Below are 23,050 nucleotides of genomic sequence, written 5' to 3'. Positions count from 1 at the left end.
AAGATCTTGAGAAGAGCCTGGCCTGAGACACCTCACAGGGCATTTGCCAGTAAGGGGTGGAATAAATGTTGAAGAGTGATGGAGGGAACACTTGAACCAGATTAAAGGCCAAGTGGGTTTAAAACAAAGTGGTGAGTTTGGTGAGTAGAGAGCATACATTTCAGGACTGGAGACTTGCTCGGAAGCCAGAGAGAGATGAAGGGCCCTGAGTGTCATGTTAAGGAGCCTGGGGTCCACCCTGTAACTCAGTGGGCAGATACCCCTCGCTTCATATCCACAGGGTGACTTGCTGAAAATAGGAATTTCTGCGCCCTACTTCAGAGTGTAGGACCTAGGAATCTACATTTTTAACCGCCTCTCCAGGTGATTCTTAAATGAAGTGTGATAACAGTGGCCAGAGTAAGGGGACCTTTGAAAAATTTTAAGCATGGGAGAAAAGTAAACAAATTGACATTTAAAAAATATTACATATGTTCATACTATATATGTGTGTATGTGTGTGTTTCATATCTAACCTTTGTACTAGTTCAAAACTATTTTCCATGTGTGGGCATCTCATTCCCCCATTAGGAGAGAAAGACCATGCTTACCTCAACGTGCATCATCAACTAATTACTCCTCCTTTGACCACAGCCAACGGTGCTTCAGGGTCTTCAAACATAGGTGGCAGGAGTCCCCACGCAGGGGAAAGGCCACACCTAAGACCTCCTTCCGAGATCCATACTGGCCCCAGCATCTTCAGCACCTCATCCAGTGTTGCAGTGTTGAAGGGCAGCTACCTTATCTGCCATAAGTCTGATATATCTAGTCATGGCACTACCCTTCCTTAATGGCTTTCCATTGTCCACAGGAATAAGGCCAAGTGCCAAGGTAAAGCATAAAAAAAAATCTCAATCCAGTCCCTACCTACTTTTCCCAATTTATTTCTTACAGATATCACTGGTGCACTTGAGGGACCAACCACATGGAACCACTTATCATTCCGAGGTATGTGACATACATTTCCATCTCTGTACCTTTTCACATGCTGTGTTTTCTGTGAAATACTGACTGTCCTGACTCCACATTAGTGTCTGCCTGGGAAACTCCTACTCATGCTTCAAGATCCAGCTTAGATGTCACCTCCTCTGTGAAGCCTTCCTTGATTCCCTCTGAGAGAAATACTTTAATTACTCCACCTCTTTCAATTATTATCTGGCTGTTTTGATTCTGGCAAAGAAGAGTCGTAACAGCTCCTTTCTCTATCACCTATCCTGTCTTGCAGCCCTTCATATATTTAGCATATTTCATTAATACTAAATTACAAAAATAACAACCACATAAATGACAAATTAATAGAATTTTTCTCCCAACTGATTGAGCGATTTCCAATGGGATATGGTGTTCTTGTTTGCCCTTTGTTTTAATATTTGCAGAATAGAAGCTCTACTCAACAAGTTTTAAAATTTCTTTCTTCCTTTCATTCTTTCTTTTTTTCTTTACTACTGTTTATGCTCTTGAACTCTTGTTTGCAGAAAAATCGTTATATTTCTTTCCAAAGAATACTATGACAAAGTACCACAAACTGGGTGGCTTAGAACAACAGAAATTTATTCTCTCACAGTTCTGGAAGCCTAGGTCCAAAATAAGTGTCCGTGGGGCTGTGCTCTCTGTGACGGTTCTAGAGGGAGAATCCTTCCTTGCTTCTTCCTGCTTCTGGGGGCTCCAGGTACTCCTTGGCTTGTGGCAGCATCACTCCAGTCTTTGCCTCATCTTCATATGGTCTTCTCCCTTCGAGATCCTTACCTTAATTACACCTACAATGGCCCTTTTATCAAATAAGTCCACGATCCAGATTCCAGAGATTAGGACGTAGGCGTATCTTTTGGGGCGCTACCATTCAGCCCACTACAATGATCTTCTTGCTTATAAACTATGTGTCGATAGTGTTTTCATTATGTCACAAATGCTAATAAAATGTTTTTGACATTTTGGCGTAATTTAGGAAGTGCCTAGGACACAGTCTCACCAAGTGTCATTCTTATAGATGACAGAAGGTGATATAGCAGGAAAATTGGATAATTGGTCATTCATTCAGATTTGCTTTGGATGTTAACATAACTTAAACTCTTGACCTAGGAAACCACTAAAAGAGCAGCTGACTTCAACTATCTTTAAAAATGCTTGGTTGCAACCAGCTAGTCTCCTTCCCCTAATAGATTACCTTGTCCTCTTTGGTGAATTTGAACAGTGTAATAGTTGGGAATGAAGCTCTCCTGGAATTAAACTGAGATTTACCCTGTTTTAATTACCAAAGCAGAGAACAAAGAAATGTTACTACTCAAGAAATCCTATTAATTCTAAATAAAATTACACAAAAGCACACACCGAACGAAGAGTGTAACATTGAATAACTTATATCTAAAAACTTTGTTTGCAGTTTAAATCAGGGTTTCTCAACCTTGGCATTATTGGCATTTGGGGCTAGATAATTCTTTGCTGTGGGGCTCCTGTGATTAGAGGGTGTAGCCTTCCTGGCCTTTACCAGTTGGATGCCAGCAGCCCCTCCCTAAATTGTGATGACCAAAAATGTTTCCAGACATTGACAGATGTCCCTGTGGGACAAAACTGCCCCTGAATGAGAACCACTAGTTTAAATGGGAAAACTCATATTTTAAAAATTGAAAAGTAAAAATTTCTTTGTTGATTTGTGTAGAAGGGAAAGTGATCCTGATAGTTGTGATATTACAGATTTGCTCCTAAAAACATAGAAGAATTTCTGTGAGGAGCTAAAATAGAAAGCAATTATATGTTTCAAACTTATTGTTACTTATGCTTTCTGAATTTATTTCCCCATATTAAAAAATGGAAATTATAATACCTGTTGGAACACTATGAGATCAAGTAAAATAACAAAATATAATACAAAATAAAATAACAAATACAAAATATAATACAAAGTAAAATAACAAAATATCAGAGGGCTAAGCACATAGCAGGTGCACAAAAAAGTTAATTTTTTTCTTTCCTCATGGACCTATGGAGGCCTTTCTGTTGTTTCCTTTGGTTGTCTTATTATGTTTTATTCTTGTGTGTTTCAGCATAACTTTGGTTCCAGAGGATTATATTAAGACTTTGTAAAGTGATATTCTTGTCTAAAGCAAACCAGAATCTAGATTTGGCTGTTTGTGGAACTTTCTTGCTTTTAATTTTAAGGGAGAGAGAGAAGGGGAAGGGGCGAGGGCACACTAGAAAAAAGGAAAGAATCTCTCTCTCCTGCAGCCACCCTAACAGATATTGCTTTAGAGATAGAAAAGAAGTTAGAGGAACCACATTCAGAAGAGACTGTAAAAGACTCAGAGTATAAGCAATGCTAAACTTACCCCATAGGTTGCGTTTTCCAAAAAGATCTTGTGATCCACTCCATTGGTAGAGGGACCTCTCTACATGCAATGTTATTGAGTGTAGATTTCCCACTGGGACACTACTGGCCTTCACTGGTAACCCATTCCTGGGTACAGTAAGTTTCCATAGCTCTCCCACCTAAAATATTAATAACTAAACATTAACGATAAAAGGGCCCCAATGTATGAGGAAAAGGGTTCCAGTTTGGTTCAGTAACAAGATCGTGCTATAATGGAGCTTTTATATCTTTAGATCAAATCAGTCTTCAAACCCCAGATTTACATATTTAACTAACGGATTTTCTACAAGGGCCTCAAATTAAATAAGTTCAAAACAGGGCTCCTCTTCTCTCCCCAGAACCTGTTCCCCTCTTGTGTCACCCATCTCAGTGATGTCACTAACCTCTCCTACTCCCTACTCATCTCTGCTGACCTCTGCTTTGGCCCTAAACTTGTCAAATGTGACCTTCTCCCTTTCTCCCTTATCCCACAGATCTAATAAACTAAATCCTGTCGATTCAGTTTCTTAAGTAGCTTTTAAATGTGTGCCTTCCTTCCATTCCTCTTTGAATGCCATCATGTTTTATTGGCAACAACCTCCTAGCTGGTCTCCCTGACTTCAGTCCTGCCCTCTCCAATTTAGTGAACACAGTATAGATTTTTCTTCTAAAGAGCAAACCTTTTTGCCTCCTTGTCCCACTTAAAACCTTTCACTGGTTCCCTCATTGCTTTCTGGATAAAGTCCAAACTTTTAATACAAAGGCTTTGGCTACTTCCCAAAGTTCATTTCTTGGCACTAACCAGCCCTCTAGCACTGTGGTCACTGCACCACCACCCATAAACACTTAGTGTAAACCGTGGTCTCACCGAAGTACTTTAAGTTTCCCAAAACACACTCTCCTTGCTTCTTCTCCTCCCACCCCTAACCCCTAACCTTCTTTCAGCTTATTTTATCCTGCTCCATCAGTTTCGGTTTAGACATCATTCCTTCAGGGAAGATTTCCTTGGTCTGCCAAGAGAGGGTCACGTGTTGTCCTCTGGGGTTCAGTTTCGTGTTGACTTACACTCACAAGGCAGGAAGCTGCTGCTTGTTCCACAGTTTCATCCCCAGCTCCTAGTCCATAGTGTGCTGTTAATAAGAGTTGTTAAATAATTGAAATACCTGGCAAATGATAATAAGATTTCAGTTGTCTTGACTGTGATCCTTATATTTATCTCAGTATCTCATATTACATACTTATTTATTTATTGAATAAAGAGGTATGCTTTTTCTATCACACATAGATCTTTCAGTCTGTACCCAAGCCCACTGCCGTTATTATCTATATTCAATACAGAGAACTTTCTCCTAAGCCCAGGCCCAAGTTTTGTTTATTAGTTTGTTTTACTGTTACATTGTTTTAAAGAATTGCCAAAAGTGTAGTTTGCATTTTAAATGTTCTTTTAAAACATTTAAACAATATTTTTAAGACATCAATGATGTAATCTGATTTTTTTCACATATTTCCTTTTCAAAAAAATTACGGTAAAAAAAAGCACATAACATAAAATTTACCATCTTATCCTTTTCCTTTGTTTTTCAAAGAGTACTTAATTACGGAATAGATAACATGTGCTTATCTAGCATGTATTTTTATTATATCACTGAAACTAAAGCAAAATACCCTGTTCATTGGGTTAAAATGGCCTGCTCTATGTGTGTACACTTCAGTGCAATTAGTAAAAAAAAAAGTCTAGAATTCACTCTGTCTTTCATATTCTAATGACACACTGCACATGAAGATGTATACATCTTCTGCTCTGTTTTTTTCATATCAGGGTGCCACGCCTATGGTCTAAAACAAGACCTCTGATTAAGCTTGTATCATTCTCAGATTAACATTTCATCTCCATGATCTCAATGGTGAAGAGTTTGTTAACTTAAAACAATAAAACAGCCAGTTATTTTACCAGCAAAGTGGGTTTATTCGGGAGCAGGAAAAAATTGCAACTTGGGGACATGCAACCGTGGTGAACCCCATGCAAGTCCAGTAAAACAAAAGAGAAGAAATTATTTTATAGAGAAGGGGAATTTGGGAGCTATAAAAACACAAAGTTCATTGGAGGAAACTGGGAGTCCAAAGTATAGTAGCTTTTCATTGGCTGAGTTTCGAGAGTCTTTCTTTCATTGGCTGAGCTGTTGCCAGGCAAGAAGAAAATCTTTCTTCCCCCTATTGACAGCAGTAGTGTCACATCCTGCCAGAAATGTGAGGTACACCTCTTTCCGTTGGAATCTGTATTGACGTCAAATGGTACGTGCCTGAGAGCTCTCTCTTCTAGCCTCCTGACTTCATCTTAATGAGGTTTCCCTTTATTAGTTTTCACAAGGTCAGTAGGTTCTTCTTACTTTTTAATGGTCTAAAAGGGGTCCACAATAGCCTCTGTTAAGACATCATCAACTTCAGCATGAATTTTAGTATGTACGGGTGTTCTGGCCACATCTACAAGTGTTTCCCTGTCCATCTCCTCTCTACCCTAGACTTGTTCCAAAAACTGTAGTGCCTTTTCCTCTGCAGCTTTCAATCCTCCTGTTATTCTTCTGGGATGAAGACCCTAATAATAAACACACAAACACAAAACCATCCCAGCACTGGAATTCTTCAATTAGATGCAACTATAGTTCATGGTTAAGTAAAATATTTTTTTGAAGGGATATTCTGGATCATTCACACCCTTCAATACAGTTAAGTTAATACAATGTGCTGACTTTCTGAATACATTTAAGAGGCTAAATAGTCCATTAAATGCATAGGAAAAGAACAGACTGCTTTAGCACAGTGTCAAAGCGAAAGAAACTATAAAGCCATCTTAATCATTTTTAAGCATAGAGTTAAGTAGTGTTAAGTATATTCACATTGTTGTGCTACGGATCTCTAGAACTTTTTCATCCTGCGGCACTGAAACTGTCTATCCACTAAGCATTCATCTCTCTCCTCTCCCCAGCCCTTGGCAACACCTTTCTACTTTCTTTTTCTATGAGTTTGACTACTTTACATACTTCATATAAGTGAAATCATACAGCATTTGTCCTTTTGTGAATGGCTTATTTCACTTAGCATAATATCCTCAAGGTTCATCCATACTGTACCATGTGACAGGATTTTCGTCTTTTTTAAGGTGGCATAATATTCCATTGTATGCTTATACCACATTTTCTTTATCCCTTCATCTGTCAATAGACCTTTGGGTTGCTTCTATGTCTTGGTTATTGTGAATAGTGCAGCAATGAACATGGGTGTGCAAATATCTCTTTGAGATCCAACTTTGAATTCTTTTAGATAGTGAAGGATTTCAGAATATGCTGGTTTTCAGCTTCATATATGTATTTGTTGAGCTTGCTCTTTTTGCTTAACATTTTGTTTGTGAGATACAACCATACTGTTTCATGTAGCTTCAGATCATTCAATTTCATTGCTATATGCTATATGATATTTTATAATTTTACCGAAATTTATTTTTCTATTCTAGTATTATAGGTATATGATCTTTTTCTGGTTTGGGCCTATTACAAACAGTTCAGCTAAGTACCTTCTTATTCAGTTATCTTAGTGAATATGTACTAGAGTTTCTCTAAGATAGATACCCTAAAGTAGAATTGCTAGGCCATCGGTATGCATATATTCAACTGTACTAAATAATTAAAACTTATTTTTCAAAAATATTGTACCAATTTAAAGTCTTATAAGCATATAAGAGTTTTGCAGTGTTCCACATCCTCACCAGTATTTGGTGTGACCCCATTTTAAATTTTTTCTGACCTCATGGGTGTGTGATAGTAACTTATTTTGCATTGTCTGTTTTGCCTAGGAATCTCACAGGTCAAGAGAGGCCATCAGTCGCTTCCATCTTTTGAGGTGCCTGTGATATTAAAAAAAAATAAGAAATGCCAAAGCACAAAAATATTGTATTATTGTGCTATTTATAAGATAACTACAATTTAAAAAAAAAATCCTTTTTTAATTTGTAAATTAATTGTAATTCACATTACAAGCAGTGTGATCATCCAGGAATGGAATGCAAGTTTAAAGTCTTACAATGAACATCTTCCATCCCGTTAATGTATACCTATAACTGTGTGTACAACTCTCATTTAGAGATAACATCAAAAAGTCCTGTTGAAGGAACTTTTCAAATAGAAGTCCTGAGCTAAATGGTCATACTGACTTCATCTATCTACCCCCTGACTCCCCCTCCATCCTGCCACCCCACCGCCATCTCCACTCCCAACTCTTGCACTTGAGAAAACCGTCTTTAATGTCTGCTGGACCTATTGGTTCCACCCTAATTTTGTTAATGAAATACTTGAAAATGAACATTGAGGGAAAAACGTCAAAAATAATTCACAAAAGAATAGTCTGGTGGATATGTCAAGAGAAGATGAAGGGATCTTTCCTCCTGCTTTGCTTTGTGAGGGTTCTTTACTCAACAAGCATTGATTAAGTACTGTCACATTCAAGGAAGTGTGCTAAGCACTTTGAAGGAAATAAAGAAGAGTAAAACCAGGTGCCTGCATTCCCTGAAGCTCATCTGCTAGTTGGGGAATTAGGCATGAAAACAACCAGTAATCAGAAGGCAGTATGATCAGTGCAATAGAAGCAGAAAGAACAAAGGGATTAATGGAGATGACCTTTGAGCTAGAACTTGAAATATGAGGAGTTTACCTGTTGGTCAAGAAGTAGGTTTCCCAGAAAATTAATAGCATAGATAAGTGGTCACTGCATTGGGCAAGTGCTTGGTAGTGTGGGAGAACACATACCAGTGCAGTGTGGACCGTCTGAAGGTTTGCCTTGGGGATAGAGGTAAGAGCAAGTAGTAAAATGCAACACTGGGGCCAGATCCTGAATGCATTGAGTGTCACGACAAACACAAACTGTTAATAATAAATTATCAACAGTTCAACACCAAGCAGTGATATGATATTATTTGCACTGCCACAGAGAGAATTCTTGTGGCAGTGCAAAGGATGGCTTGGGAGAGGAGAAAGAGGAGCAGACTCTCTCGTCTAGGCAATAAAACGGGGACATTCACAGAGGAACACCGGGATGACTCGGGGTGGGGGGGCGAAACGGCACGGGCAGACACGTTATGGGCTGTGTCCCTGCAAGACCCAGATCTTTTCTATTACCACCTGCTGCTTTCCTGAGTCACTTGCCCTGTAAATCATTGCCCTGGAACCACCACCCAAATGGGTCTCAGTGCAGTCATCTGTTTCCGGGGGCAATCAGTGGATCCTTGGGACAACCGTGGGTTATGCCGGTTCCACAGAATGGGAGGACTATATTGCTAAAAGGCACCCTAGAATCTAATCCAGTACTTACCTGAGGAAATTTAGGTCCAGAGGAGTTAAGTAACTCACCCAAGGCCATAACAGCTAATCACTGGCTGAGTCAGGACTCAAACCTGCCCCAGGATCCTGGGGTTCCAAGTTTGTCACAGAACAGAACAAAGACACAACCAGAACTCCAGGTCCCTGTTTCCTGCTTCTGTTGTTTCTCTCTGACGAGTCACACTGAAAGTTACTAGCAGCGATGTGTATAAGATCCCTTGTGGACACTGTTGGGTAAGGTGCTAGTACATTTAGTTTTCTCACAATGGCGAAGGCACAGCACCAAGCTCTGAAACACACAAACTAAATACAGGTATTCCCTGTGGGCGTCTGCTCACCTGGGCAGTTCTGTCTGGGCTCCCCTTTATTCTTTTCTGCATAACATGGGAGGAGGTCCAAGAATTTGTAGACAAGCCTTAGTGAATGCACAGCACCAATCATGGTGGGGAAAACAAGGTCATTAAGTAGCAATAGAAGAGGAACAGTAGATTATGTGGTTTTCAGAGCAGCTGACTTGAAGAAAGGAAATTCAGTAGAGGATAGGTGCACTTTCTGATTTAATACTTGAAATGAGATAGATGTAGCCTGTCTGATGCAGAATTAGGTAGGCAGCCAGTGTGGGGTGTGAGATGAAATAGCCCTGACCAAAACCACATACTTATCACATTTCCCAAGTTGCCAAAATTTGCCACCATTATAAACAGTTTTTTGAGTGATAAACCATTATCTCTAGAACTCTGACCTTCCCCTTCTATCCCTATTAAAATGATGGGATGCACTAATTAATTCATTAATATTAATTGCTGTAATGCCTAGTAATACGTGGATGCTGTGTATTTAAGGTAAATGACCATAAATGCAAAGGTTGGTGTAAGAACTTTTATCATATACTTTATCTCTTTTGATCCCCAAATCAGCCCTTGTACCTAGGTAACATTTTCCTCATTTTAGGATGAGAAAACTGAGGCTCAGAGAGGTTAAGGGGATAGCCCCAAGTCACACAGCCAGGAAGTGGCAGAACTGTGATTTTACTCCATGTCTTCTGATCTCAAATACCATATTCTTTCCATTACATCTGATTGGTATATCAGCGGAAATCTCTAAGACAAATGGGGCTCACATCTCAAAAAAGAGACTAATACAAGACATAACAGAGTATGGGGTAAATAGCAAATCCAGATTTAAAATACTATTTGAAAAAAGCTCTTATATCAACAGCTGACTAAATGTTACTGAGTGCACACTGTGCCTATGGATTAAGCGCTGTAGCTAGGAAATACAAACCCATGGCTCCATTTTTTTAATATATTAGTTTCAAGTGTACAACATAGTGATTCAATATTTTATGCATTGTGATATGATCATCACTATGAGTCTAGTTACCATCTATCACCATACAAAGTTATTACAGTATGATTGACTATTCCTTATGCTGTACATTACATCCCTGTGACTTACTTATTTTATAACTGGAAGTTTGTACCTCTTAATCCCCTTCACCTATTTCACTCATCCCCCTCACTGCCCTCCCCTCTGGCAACTATCACTTTGTTCTCTGTATCTATGAGTCTTTTTTCTGTTTTGTTACATTTGTTAATTTGTTTTTTTAGATTCCACATGTAAGTGAAATCATATTTCTCTGTCTGACTTATTTCACTTAGCATAATATCCCCTAGGTCCATCCACATTTTCACAAAAGGCAAGATTTTTTTCATGGCTGAGTAATATATATATATCACATCTTCTTTATCCATTAATCTATCAGTGGACACCTAGGCTTCTTCCATATCTTGGCTACTGTGAATAATGCTACAGTGAACATTGGGGTACATACACCTTTCTGAACTAGTGTTTTTGTTCTTTCCTGATAAATACCCAAAAGTAGAATTGCTGGATCATATGGCAATTCTATTTTTAATTTTTTGAGGAACCTCCATACTGTTTTCCATAGTGGCTGCACTGTTTACATTCCCACCAACAAGCGTTCCCTTTTCTCTACATCCTCACCAACACTTGTTATTTCTTGTCTTTTTGATGATAGCCATTCTGACAGATGTGAAGTGACATTGGGGTTTTGATTTGCATTTCCCTGAGGGTTAGTGATGTTGAGCATTTTTTCATGTGCCTGTTGACTGTGGCTCCTGATATACCATGCATCCATTGTTTCATAGGTCTCTCCTAGGAAACACTGGCAGGGTTTTTTTTAAAAATATATTTAAATGAATTCAACAGGTATGTTTCCTCAAATACTCAAAAACCCCACCCATCCTCTGAAGGTGGGTCTGTCTAAAAAAAACTGAAGAATTTCCTAATGAAGCAGAGACTTGAATCCAAATCTTCCTTCTATTCTTTTGGTTTTCATACGAATTAGATAAACTTCAACTAAAAATAAAAAAGAAACTGTTCTTTAAAATTTAAACTTTGAGTCTGCACTCATTCTTTAGAAGAGAATGAGGTAATGCCCTAAGAACAACACACATCCGACTTCATTGTCTGAAGGGAGCACAGAATCACCAGGACATCGTGTCAAAGTTCAGATGCTGATTCTGTGGGATTAGGATGGAGCCCGAGGTGCTGCATTTTAACAAACTACATTTTGAGTAGCAAAACCCTAGACAACACCTGAATGCTCAGGTTTGTATATATTGACAAATGCCCCTCAATTACCAATAAAACAAATTGTTAATGAGGCAAAGTTGAGTTGCTTGCTCACCACCATAAAGGTGCAGCAGCTCAAAGCCGGAGGGCAGGGTTGAGATATTTATGACGTTTTGGGGTTTGGTTTAAGACGAGTCTCTCAATGCGAAGACTTGATTAGGATTTGGTAAAGATTATGATATAATAACAAAGATTGGTGGACAGCAAGGGTTTGGAAGAGTTTCGGGGAGTAAACAGCTGTTTGATGTCACCTACTGGAAAGTTGAAGAGTCTGATTTTGCAACTTTTATCTTCCTGGGCAAGAGTTTCCTAGCATAGCAAAGACTTGGTGAAGACAATAATAAATAGTACACAGTACATAGTACATAGTAAATAATACAAATAGTAAAGTCTTACTAGTAGTAAATTGTGTGGATGTAGATGGTTTCTGTTTCTAACAGAGGTGCACTTGGTGTATGATGATAACACTGTATCCAAGGTTTCCTGCAGGGAGCCAGGCTGGGAGTAAAGGAAGCCAGGAGGGGCTCAATGGGCAAGAAGGGCTTTTGCGGCAGAGAGCGCTACCTGCTGGCTCCTGTGAGTTTATGAAAACAATCTCGGAGTGCAGTGGTTGGTTTTAATAGAATGACTAGGCTGCCACCTACTGATTTATTTTTAAACTTTTCAAATGTTTTACAGAAAGTTTACTTTCAGGTAAGACATGTATATCAAGCACCAACTATATAAAAGATGCTAGAAATAGAAAAATAGATAACACAAGATGGGGAAGGCAGTCATGAAGACAGATGAGCACACAGAAGAGATCCTGGTGAGGTTAAGAAGAGTGCAGTGTGCAGCCCGAAGGACAGTTGGCCATCAAATAGGGGTGACCAGAGTAGGGGGCAGTTAAGAAAACTTTATGGAGGCAAGGAACCCCAAGGCATCTCTCGAATGAAAATTGACAAGCAAATATGAGGAGGGGCTAGGAGTCCTAAGCAGAAGGATAGGTGAGGTGCAGACACTGCCTGCCAAGTGATTAGTATGGCTGAACTGAGAAGTATAGAGACAGGACCAAGAGAGAAAGCCGGGGAGGGAGGCTGGGCCAGATCCTGGAAGGCTTCACATGCCACACTTTGGAGGTTGTCCTGCCGGAAATGACTGAAGAACCCCTGATGGGTATTAAGCAGGGAAAATGCAGGATAAGACCACTGTTTACAAATACAACACAGGCAGCAGTGCCTTTTCTTTAGAAGAAAGTGAAATTGGGATTCAGTGCATCAATTTGGAATTTTGATTTTTGTTTCAAGTCACATAAACCTATTCTACTCACTTAAATGAAAAGGGAGAATTTATTGGAAGGCTATCACGAGTTCACCAAATTATCAAGAAGCTGGAAGAGCCGGCTTGGAAACCACAGGAGCAAAGGCAGTTTGGAGGAGGCATAGTAGTTGTCTCGGAATTGGACCAGTTTGACCAAGAAGATTCGGCGGCAGTAGGACATCGCTGTCACTGCCAACCTGAATTAGCCCCCTTCACCCCAGTGGAAACACAGGATGGTCAGCCCTCCACCATCTGCCCACACCTTGGTTGCTAGGTCACTGTGAGGGATAACTGGCCTCTTAGACTGCAACAACAGAGTATTAATTAGGGGATCTGTTTGGCTGAAGTAACAAAGACCAAATCTAACGATGACTTAATAAACAAGGCGTCACGTTTCTTTTTTTTTTTTTTAATTATTTTCTTTATTTTTCTTTATTTTTAAATTTTTATTTATTTATTTATTTATGGCTGTGTTGGGTCTTCGTTTCTGTGCGAGGGCTTTCTCTAGTTGTGGCAAGTGGGGGCCACTCTTCATCGCGGTGCGCGGGCCTTCTCACTATCGCGGCCTCTCTTGTTGTGGAGCACAGGCTCCAGACGCGCAGGCTCAGCAATTGTGGCTCACGGGCCTAGTCGCTCCGCGGCATGTGGGATCCTCCCAGACCAGGGCTCAAACCCGTGTCCCCTGCATTGGCAGGCAGACTCTCAACCACTGCGCCACCAGGGAAGCCCAAGGCTGACGTTTCTTTCTCCTTCATGTAAAGGTCCATGTTGGTTTCTCTGTGAAGCCAGCACTGGCCCAACCTCCCTCTGTGTTTTTACTTTGTAGTCCTTCACATGTAGCTTCCGTTTCGTGGTCCGAGATAGCTGCTCCAGTTCCCCCCATCACTTTTCCATTCCAACTGCAGGAGGAAGGGGGAAAAAATGAGATGACATGCTTTTTCTTTTCAGAGCACAACACAGAAGTTGTGTATCTCACTTCTACTTCTAAGCCATTGTCCAGAACTTGGTGACATAGCCACATCTAGTTGCAGGAAAAGCTGACAAATGTCATCAGCCTTCTGTTTGGCCACATGGTCAGTAATTCCCAAAATAGGAAGAAAGGAGCTAGATTGTGGAAAGGTCAAAATATAAAAGTCAAATGTCCGGTACAGACAGGTAGATTAGGTGGAAGGACATGTATTAATCATCTGTGTAAGATATAATTAGAACCAGGAACAAGGAAATGTAACTGAGGGCGAGAGCAAATGTTTTAACATATGAAGGATTAGATTCTTTAGTCCCTAAAGACTAGGGACTTCCCTAGTGGTCTAGTGGTTAGGAATCCACCTTTCAATGCAGGGGACACGGGTTCAATCCCTGGTTGGGGAACTAAGATCCCACGTGCCACAGGGCAACTAAACCCATGCGCCACAACTAGAGAGGCTATGTGCTGCAACTACAGAGCCCACGCGCTCTGGAGCCCATGCACCACAACTAGAGAGAAGCCCGCGTGCCACAACGAAGAGCCCGCACGCTGCAACGAAAGATCCTGCATGCCACAACTAAAACCCGATGCAGCCAAAAATAAACAAATAATTAATTTAAAAAAATTTTTTTAATAAAAAAATAAAAGATGGCTAAAGATAAAGCCTTAAATTAACCTATGAACGCAGATCCAAAATTAACCAAACTTACTAACCAACCCCAGAGCTATAAGGAAAGCTGTCAAATCACAGTGCCCATGACAACAGCTAGATGAGGCACCTTCCAGTACACCCCTGCCTCCTAACCCATCTTTTGTAAGCTAAAACATTTAACAATCACTCACTGGATAGAAATCCAAAACGTTCTCTAAATGATGCCTGGCGTGAGTGCATGAGCAGAGTAGATTATCATGGACATAAAGCAATTCAAGGGGTCACTGGGGAGCCTGCTTCAGGCCATTTTTTTCCCACTGAAGTGACAAACCATTATTAACTAGTAACTTATTTGTGTTAAGTATTTCCTTCTTTAGGGGGCCCAACTTCTTTTTTTATTGAAGTATAGTTGATTTACAGTGTGTTTCAGGTGTACAGCAAAGTGATTCAGTTATATATACATATATATTCTTCTTCAGATTCTTTTCCATTATAGGTTATTATAAGATACTGAATATAGTAGGATTATAAGATACTCAATATAGTTGTTTATCTATTTTGTATATAGTAGTGTGTATCTATTAATCCCAAACTCCTAATTTATCCCTCCCCCTATTTCCCTTTGGGAACCGTAAGTTTGTTTTCAATGTCTGTGAATGTCTGTTTTGTAAATAAGTTCATTTGTATCATTTTTTTTTTAGATTCTACGTATAAGTGATATGACATTTTTCTTTCTCTGTCTCACTTCACTTAGTATGATAATCTCTAAGTCCACCCATGTTGCTGCAAATGGCATTATTTCATTCTTTTTTTATGGCTGAGTAATATTCCACCGTATATATATACCACATCTTCTTTATCCATTCCTCTGTTGATGGACACTTAGGTTTCTTTCATGTCGTGGCTATTGTAAACAGCACTGCTATGAAGTGGGGAGCCCACCTTCTTAGAGGAATATCCCATGAAGCTCCAATATTTCAGTGGGTGCGTTCTCCAAATCCTTTTCCTATCTGAGAGGAAAGGAAGAGAGAGCCCTGAAGGAGAGATGAGTGTTATAGATAAAGGCTATCTTGTAAGAATTCACTGCCTTACAATTTACAGTTTATTCAGCTACTTCTGTCTAATATTCTCTGTGGAATCTGAAAAACTTGTATACAGTGGTCACCACAGCAAACTGGATCAATTTTGCTTCATAAATATATAGTCAGCAACATGTGGGGTCCTCATAAGTTTCACCATCATGAAGGTTGTTCAACAGGTCAGAGTCCTTTGTGCGAGTAAAATAAACTGTTCTCATTTTTTAATCCCAGATATCCAGCCTGGGAGTATTTCTCATCTTTTCTCCCTGCTTCCTTTTCCTCACCATGTAAAATTATAGCTGTGGTCTCAGTGAAATACTATAGGCAGACATGAATAGGTTTTAGCCTATTCATAAAGAATAATTAGCACATAAATTAACTGTCCCAGTAATGTTTTTGGGAGAATACAGAATTTCTGTGCTCTGATCCACTTTATTCATTAATTTTTAAAGTCAGGTTTATTGAATTATAATTTCTATATAGTAACATTTACCTTTTTAAAGTGTACAGCTTGATGAGTTCTGACACTTGAATACAGTTGTTTAATCACCATCACAATGAAGATACAGAAAAATTTTATCACCCCAAAGAGTTCCCTTGTCTTCAAAGTCAGTCCCCACCACCCATTCCCAGCTGCTGTCTCCCATTAATCTGATTTCTGTTTTTATGGTTTTGCCTTTTCCAGAATGTCATAGGAATGGAATCACATCATACTTAGTTTCTGTGTCTGTTTTCACTTAACGAAATGCTCTTGAGATTTATTCACGAAATGCTCTCTAGATTTATTCATGTTGTTGCAGGGATCTGTAGATGTTCCTTTTTATTACTGAGTAGTGTGCCACTGTATGGATGTACAAGTTGTTTATCCTTTGATCAGTTGATGGACATTTAGATTGTTCTGGGTTTGAGGCTCTTATGAATGAATCTGCTATAAACATTTTCATGGGAGCCTTGAGATACATCTATGTTTTATCTCCTCTGGGAGTAGGATTGATATGAACAGTTTTATGCTTAACTTAAAGTGACGACAAAACTGTTTTCCAAAGTAGCTCTACCATTTTGTATTCTCCCCAGAAATTCATAAGAGCTCCAGTTTCTCCACTTCCTCAACAGCACTTGGTATTGTCCTCTTAATTTTAGATCCTGTAGTGAGTGACTCATTAAGTGAGTATGTAATGGTATCCCCTTGTGGCTTTAACTTTTATTTCCTTGGTGACTAATAATGTTGAATATCTTTTCATGTACTTGTTTATCACCTTTAAGTGTCTGTTCAAATTTTTTCCCCATTTTTTAATTGATTGTCTGTCTTATTAAGTTGTAAGAGTTCTTCATATATTCTGGATAGTAGCCCTTTTTTTCAGATATGGGTTTTACAAATATTTTCTCTTGATCTCTAACTTACCTTTTCATTGTCTCAAAGTTTTTTTATTTTGATAAAGTCTAATTTATCTTACCTTTTTTTCTTTTGTAGTTCATGTTTTTTGTATCCTATTTAAGAATTTAAAGAAAGACTTAAATTCCTTGTGTTTGTTGTTAAATAAAATAAAGCTATAGTAATGAATATAGTATAATATTGACATGAATGTAAAAATATAGATCAATGGAACAAAATAAAGTCCATTTGATTTTTGCTGTTATAACACCTAGACTATTAATACTTGCTTAGTCTCATTAAGTAGTCAGTGTTCACATTTCTCCGATTCTCTTAAAATAGCTTTTCCACTTGTTTGTTTGAATTGTGATCAAAATAAGACCCAAACTTTATGATGAATTGACATATCTCCTAAGTCTCTCTTTATCTGTAGCCCCCCTTTCATCTGTTTTTTCTTGCTTTTTTATTTTAATTGAAGAAACTGATTGTTTGTTCTGTAGAATTCCCCCACAGTCTAGATTTTGCTGAGCTGCATACCGGAAAGACCATTTAATGTATTCTTCTGTTCCATTTCCTATGAATTGGTAGTTATATCCAGGGGCTTGATTAGATTCCTGGTCAATTTCTTTTGTTTTGCAAGACTACACCATAGGCAGTGGTGTGTTCTGCTTCAGGAGGCACTTAATGTCTGATTTGCTCTCTGTTTCGGTGTTATCAGTCGTTGAGAACCATGGCCTGGACCCCTAAGGGTACACTTTCATGCCAGTCCCTTCATTGTGCTTGCTCACTAGACCATCACGCAGTAATGAGCACCTACCATATAGGTGGGAGTTGGAGATGTGGAAATAGGTAACGTAGGGATTGGCCCAGAAGTAGTTTGCAATCAGCTGAGGAGCAAACTAGGGTGGGAGACACAGGAAAGCTATTATGGTGCCACTTAAGTGTTGAAACTGAAGAATCTCAGTGTAATTTGAAACCACGGATGGAGGGGATCACTAGCAGTCTTCACCTGGCCACTCATTAGCACAAGAAAGCCTTTGACATTATTTCATGTTCATGATGTTTTACAGTAAGTCAACAGAGCAAACAAACACCAAATGAGCCACTAAAACATCTCAGCTCCATATAGTTTGGTTGCGATATGGCTTAGTAGAAGGATGTGAAGAAAAGATAGGAACATTTTAGCAGCCAGCAAACTCGATATTGTCAATAATCAGCAACAGTTTACCTCCCATACCCTTCTCCTGCCCCAACAGCTAATGTAATCCTAGGCTATCTTATCAGAATTACCATATCTAGACTCTAAAAGATAATGATTCTGCTCTATTCTGCACTGGTCAAGCTATTCCATGAGAACTACAAGAGGAAGGTGTACAAAGAATCATACAGTCTGAGGAGAGAAACAGGAATAAAGGCTGGACATGAAATAATTGAGGAATCGTCAGAAGACTAGGGACGCCAACCTCGGAGAAGAGTTGGTGGCAATAGCTCGGCATCATCCAGCATTTCAAGGGCTCCCGTGTTGAAGGTGGACACGGCCTCCCCCAGAGCACAAACAGACAAAGGGGGGAATTGCAGAAATGAAGAACAGTCTGAGCTGGCCAAAATGTGAAGGGATGGTACAGGGATAACAATTTCCTGTCAATTGGCAGGCACGGTCGCAGAGGGGATCAAAGCATCAAATTTAGTGTTTGATCTGTCTCTTCCGTTTCTGCAGTTTTAAGACTGTGAGTTTGAAGCAGCCAGAGCCTCAATCATTTTTTTTTGTTTGCCCCTGACTGGTTGACTACTGAAATTCCCACCCCAGTTGTTACAATTTTACTTCAATCTCCTCAGTCAGCCAGTCTGATCCCTCCCTGATACTCAACAGATGACAATGCTGTCTTTTTCTTTTAATCGAGATATAATTGATTTATAACATTATATGAGTTCTAGGTGTACAACACAGTGATCCGATATATGTGTGTATCATGAAATGATCACCACAATGAGTCTAGTTAACATCCATCACCACACACAGTTACAGATGTTTTTTTTCTTGTGATGAGAACTTTTAAGATTTACTCTCTCAGAAACTTTCAAATACACAATACACTATTATTAGCTATAGACACCATGCTGTACATTATATACCCAGGACTTATTTTTTTTACAACTGGAAGTTTGTACCTTTTGACCCCCTTCACCCGTTTTACCCACCCCCTACCACCCTCGCCTGGCAAACACCTATCTGTTCTCTGTTTCTATGAGTTGTTTTCTTAGATTCAATATGTAAGTGAGACCATACAGTATTTGTTTCTGTCTGATTTATCTCACTTAGCATAACACCCTCAAGGTCCAGCCATGTTGTTGCAAGTGTCAGGACATCCACCACTACCTTCTTTCTTGACCACATGCACCTTCCAACTCCAAGTCCCTGGAAGTCCCTCCCTTCCACCTCAAACCTTCCCCATGTGTTTCCCCATATTTTCCTTCCTTTTTATCTTTTTAAGAACAAAACCTTCCTCTGCTTCTGGCTCTTTCCTCTCTTCAGCCCCCTGTAATCTGCTTTTCACATATTCCTACTCTATTAAAAATGCTCTGCCAAAAGTTCACTCTTGACTTTCCTAATCATCTGGAAGTTGTTCAGCTAAAGTAGAACCTTTGTAGCCCTTGAAGCACAGGGAAAGTAAGTGATGAGCACTGAGACAAGAGAAAGAAGAGACAGACAGAGGCCCGGTCCATGGCTTCAAAGTGAAGTCCATTGGCCACTTGATTCAGAAACACCTCGAGGCTTGAGAAAAATGTACAGCCTTAGGCCCCACTCCAGACCAATGTATCTAAAACTTGGGGACTGGGGCTTATAAATCAGTATTTTAATTATATATTTTTGTTGATAATTACACAGAAAATCTGAGAAGCACTGGGCTACATCATAAAGATTTAGCCAGTGGGTGCCCATTCAAGCTGGCTTCATGTTCTTTTGCCATTTTATCATTGTTTGTTGTTGTTATTGTCTTTTGTTTGAATACTTCCTTGTTTGGGGGCACAACAAGGTGTTCTCCGCTCATCTTGTACTTTTGCTACCCAGCCTGACTTGGAGTAGGCTTCAAGGAGTCCTGGTGTCTTTTACTGGAAAATGGCCTTTAGAAGTGAAGATCTGGACATGAGATGGGACTCATTGCTACTGGGCTGTTACTGCTCTCAGGCCTTTTCAGTGGACAGAGCTAAGGAACACACACACACACACAATACACATATGCACAAAATCATACACACAATCACATTTACATGTATGTCTATACCTATCTATCTACCTATCTGTCTGTCTGTTTGTCTACCTGTGTATCTACATATTGAAAACCATGAATTGACTGATCCCAACCTAACACCATGGATCACTGGAATCATTCTAGTTTCCTCTTTTTGTGTGTAATTTCCATCTCAGACAGTGAAAAACCTGGCTTCTAGTATATTTACCTATTTGACCAGTGTATGTAACTTTTCTCCCATCTTTGCTGCCAGTTCCTCCCTGCTCCAGCCCTGAGCCTGCATTCTAGGCCATCCTCCCTTAGGGTGTCTTCCTTAACCTGCCTGGGCTTGGACACCCCACATCAGGCCACACTCCTGCCCCACATGAACAGGCTTCACCTGGTTCAGGCTCAGAAACCCAACTGGGCCACTGAAGTCCCCACCTCCTCCCACACTGCAGGTGGTTTAGGACTGAATTTTTCAGGAAGGGATAAGAAAGGAAGGTGAGGAGAAGTGAGAAGAAGGATAAAAAGAGAGGAAATGGGAAAAGAAATAGGAAGGAGACATAATACATTGAATAGGGAAGCGAAGTAGATGAGAGTGGGTTAGAAACACCAGTTAGGAATCTTACATTCCAAGTCGGGGATGATAACAGTTTTATAGGAGTGTGACAGTGAGACGGAGAGAAGTGGGTCAATATGAGAGATATTTAGGAGGTAAAAGGGATAGAATTTGATGATAGATTAAATACAAGAGGAGAGGGCAGACAGCAGAAGCAAGAAGAGCTACAATTCTGCAGGCTGTGGAACGAAAACCACGTTCACAGAAAGATAGACAAAATGAAAAGGCAGAGGACTATGTACCAGATGAAGGAACAAGATAAAAACCCAAGAAAAACAACTAAATGAAGTGGAGATAGGCAGCCTTCCAGAAAAGGAATTCAGAATAATGATAGTGAAGATGATCCAGGACCTTGGAAAAAGAATGGAGGCAAAGATAGAGAAGATGCAACAAATGTTTAACAAAGACCTAGAAGAATTAAAGAACAAACACCTAGAAAAATTAAAGAGCAAACAAACAGAGATGAACAATACAATAAGTGAAATGAAAAACACACTAGAAGGAATCAATAGCAGAATAACTGAGGCAGAAGAACGGATAAGTGCCCTAGAAGACAGAATGGTGGACTTCACTGCCATGGAACAGAATAAAGAAAAAAAAAAAAAGAAATGAAGACAGCCTAAGAGACCTCTGGGACAACATTAAAAGCAACAACATTCTCATTATAGGTGTCCCAGAAGGAGAAGAGAGAGAGAAAGGACCCGAGGAAATATTTGAAGAGATTATAGTTGAAAATTTCCCTAACATAGGAAAAGAAATAGCCACCCAATTCCAGGAAGCACTGAGAGTCCCAGGCAGGATAAACCCAAGGAGAAACACGCTGAGACATATAGTAATCAAATTGACAAAAATTAAAGACAAAGAAAAATTATTAAAAACAACAAAGGAAAAACGACAAATAACATACAAGGGAACTCCCATAAGGTTAACATCTGATTTCTCAGCAGACACTCTACAAGCCAGAAGTGGGTGGCATGATATATTTAAAGTGATGAAAGGGAAGAACCTACAACCAAGATTACTCTACCCAGCAAGAATTGCTTTCAGATTTGACGGAGAAATCAAAAGCTTTACAGACAAACAAAAGCTAAGAGAATTCAGCACTACCAAACCGGCTCTAGAACAAATGCTAAAGGAAATTCTCTAAATGGGAAACACAAGAGAGGAAAAGGACCTGCAAAAACAAACCCAAAACATTAAGAAAATGGTAACAGGAACATACATATTGATAATTACCTTAAATGTGAATGGATTAAATGCTCCAACCAAAAGACACAGGCTCACTGAATGGATACAAAAACAAGACCCATATATATGCTGTCTACAAGAGACCCACTTCAGACCTAGGGACTGAAAGTGAGGGGATGGAAAAAGATATTCCATGCAAATGGAAATCAGATGACAGCTGGAGTAGCAATACTCATATCAGATAAAATAGGCTTTAAAATAAAGAATGTTACAAGAGACAAGGAACGACACTACATAATGATCAAGGGATCAGTCCAAGAAGAAGATATAACAATTATAAATATATATGCACCCAACATAGGAGCACCTGAATACATAAGGCAAATGCTAACAGCTATAAAAGAGGAAATCAACAGTAACACAATAATAGTGGGGGACTTTAACACCTCACTTACACCAACGGACAGATCATCCAGACAAAAAATTAATAAGGAAACACAAGCTTTAAATGACACAATAGACCAGACAGATTTAATTGATATTTATAGGACATTCCATCTGAAAACAGCAGATTACAATTTCTTCTCGAGTGCACACGGAACATTCTCCAGGATAGATCACATCTTGGGTCACAAATTAAGCCTCAGTAAATTTAAGAAAATTGAAATCATATCAAGCATCTTTCCCGACCACAATGCTATGAGATGAGAAATCAATTACAGGGAAAAAAACGTAAAAAACAAAACACGTGGAGGCTAAACAGTACTTTACTAAATAACCAAGAGATCACTGAAGAAATCAAAGGGGAAATCAAAAAATACCTAGAGACAAATGACAACGAAAACACAATGATCCAAAACCAATGGGATGCTGCAAAAGCAGTTCTAAGAAGGAAGTTTATTGCAATACAATCCTACCTCAAGAAACAAGAAAAATCTCAAATAAACAATCTAACCTTAAACCTAAAGGAACTAGAGAAAGAAGAACAAACAAAACCCAAAGTTAGTAGAAGGAAAGAAATTATAAAGATCAGAGCAGAAATAATTGAAATAGATACAAAGAAAACAATAGCAAAGATCAATAAAACTAAAAGCTGGTTCTTTGAGAAGATAAACAAAATTGATAAACCTTTAGCCAGACTCATCACGAAAAAGAGGGAGAGGACTCAATCAAATTAGAAATGAAAAAGGAGAAGTTACAACAGACACTGCAGAAATACAAAGCATCAGAAGAGACTA

General features: G+C 39.2%; 1 long non-coding RNA gene across 6 annotated transcripts in view; it reads left to right on the top strand.

Annotated features, from left to right (window-relative positions):
- The window catches only part of LOC133100796 (uncharacterized), a 128,841-nt gene that overhangs the window by 50,850 nt on the left and 54,941 nt on the right, over nucleotides 1-23,050 (top strand). For all 6 annotated transcript variants that reach the window (XR_009702536.1, XR_009702534.1, XR_009702538.1 and 3 more), the window contains exon 6: nucleotides 934-987. This is a non-coding gene — a long non-coding RNA (uncharacterized LOC133100796). The remainder of the gene's footprint in view (nucleotides 1-933; nucleotides 988-23,050) is intronic.

Source organism: Eubalaena glacialis, chromosome 11 (assembly GCF_028564815.1).
Source record: "Eubalaena glacialis isolate mEubGla1 chromosome 11, mEubGla1.1.hap2.+ XY, whole genome shotgun sequence".
NCBI lineage: Eukaryota > Metazoa > Chordata > Mammalia > Artiodactyla > Balaenidae > Eubalaena > Eubalaena glacialis.
This window is presented reverse-complemented; position numbering and strand designations above follow the sequence as displayed.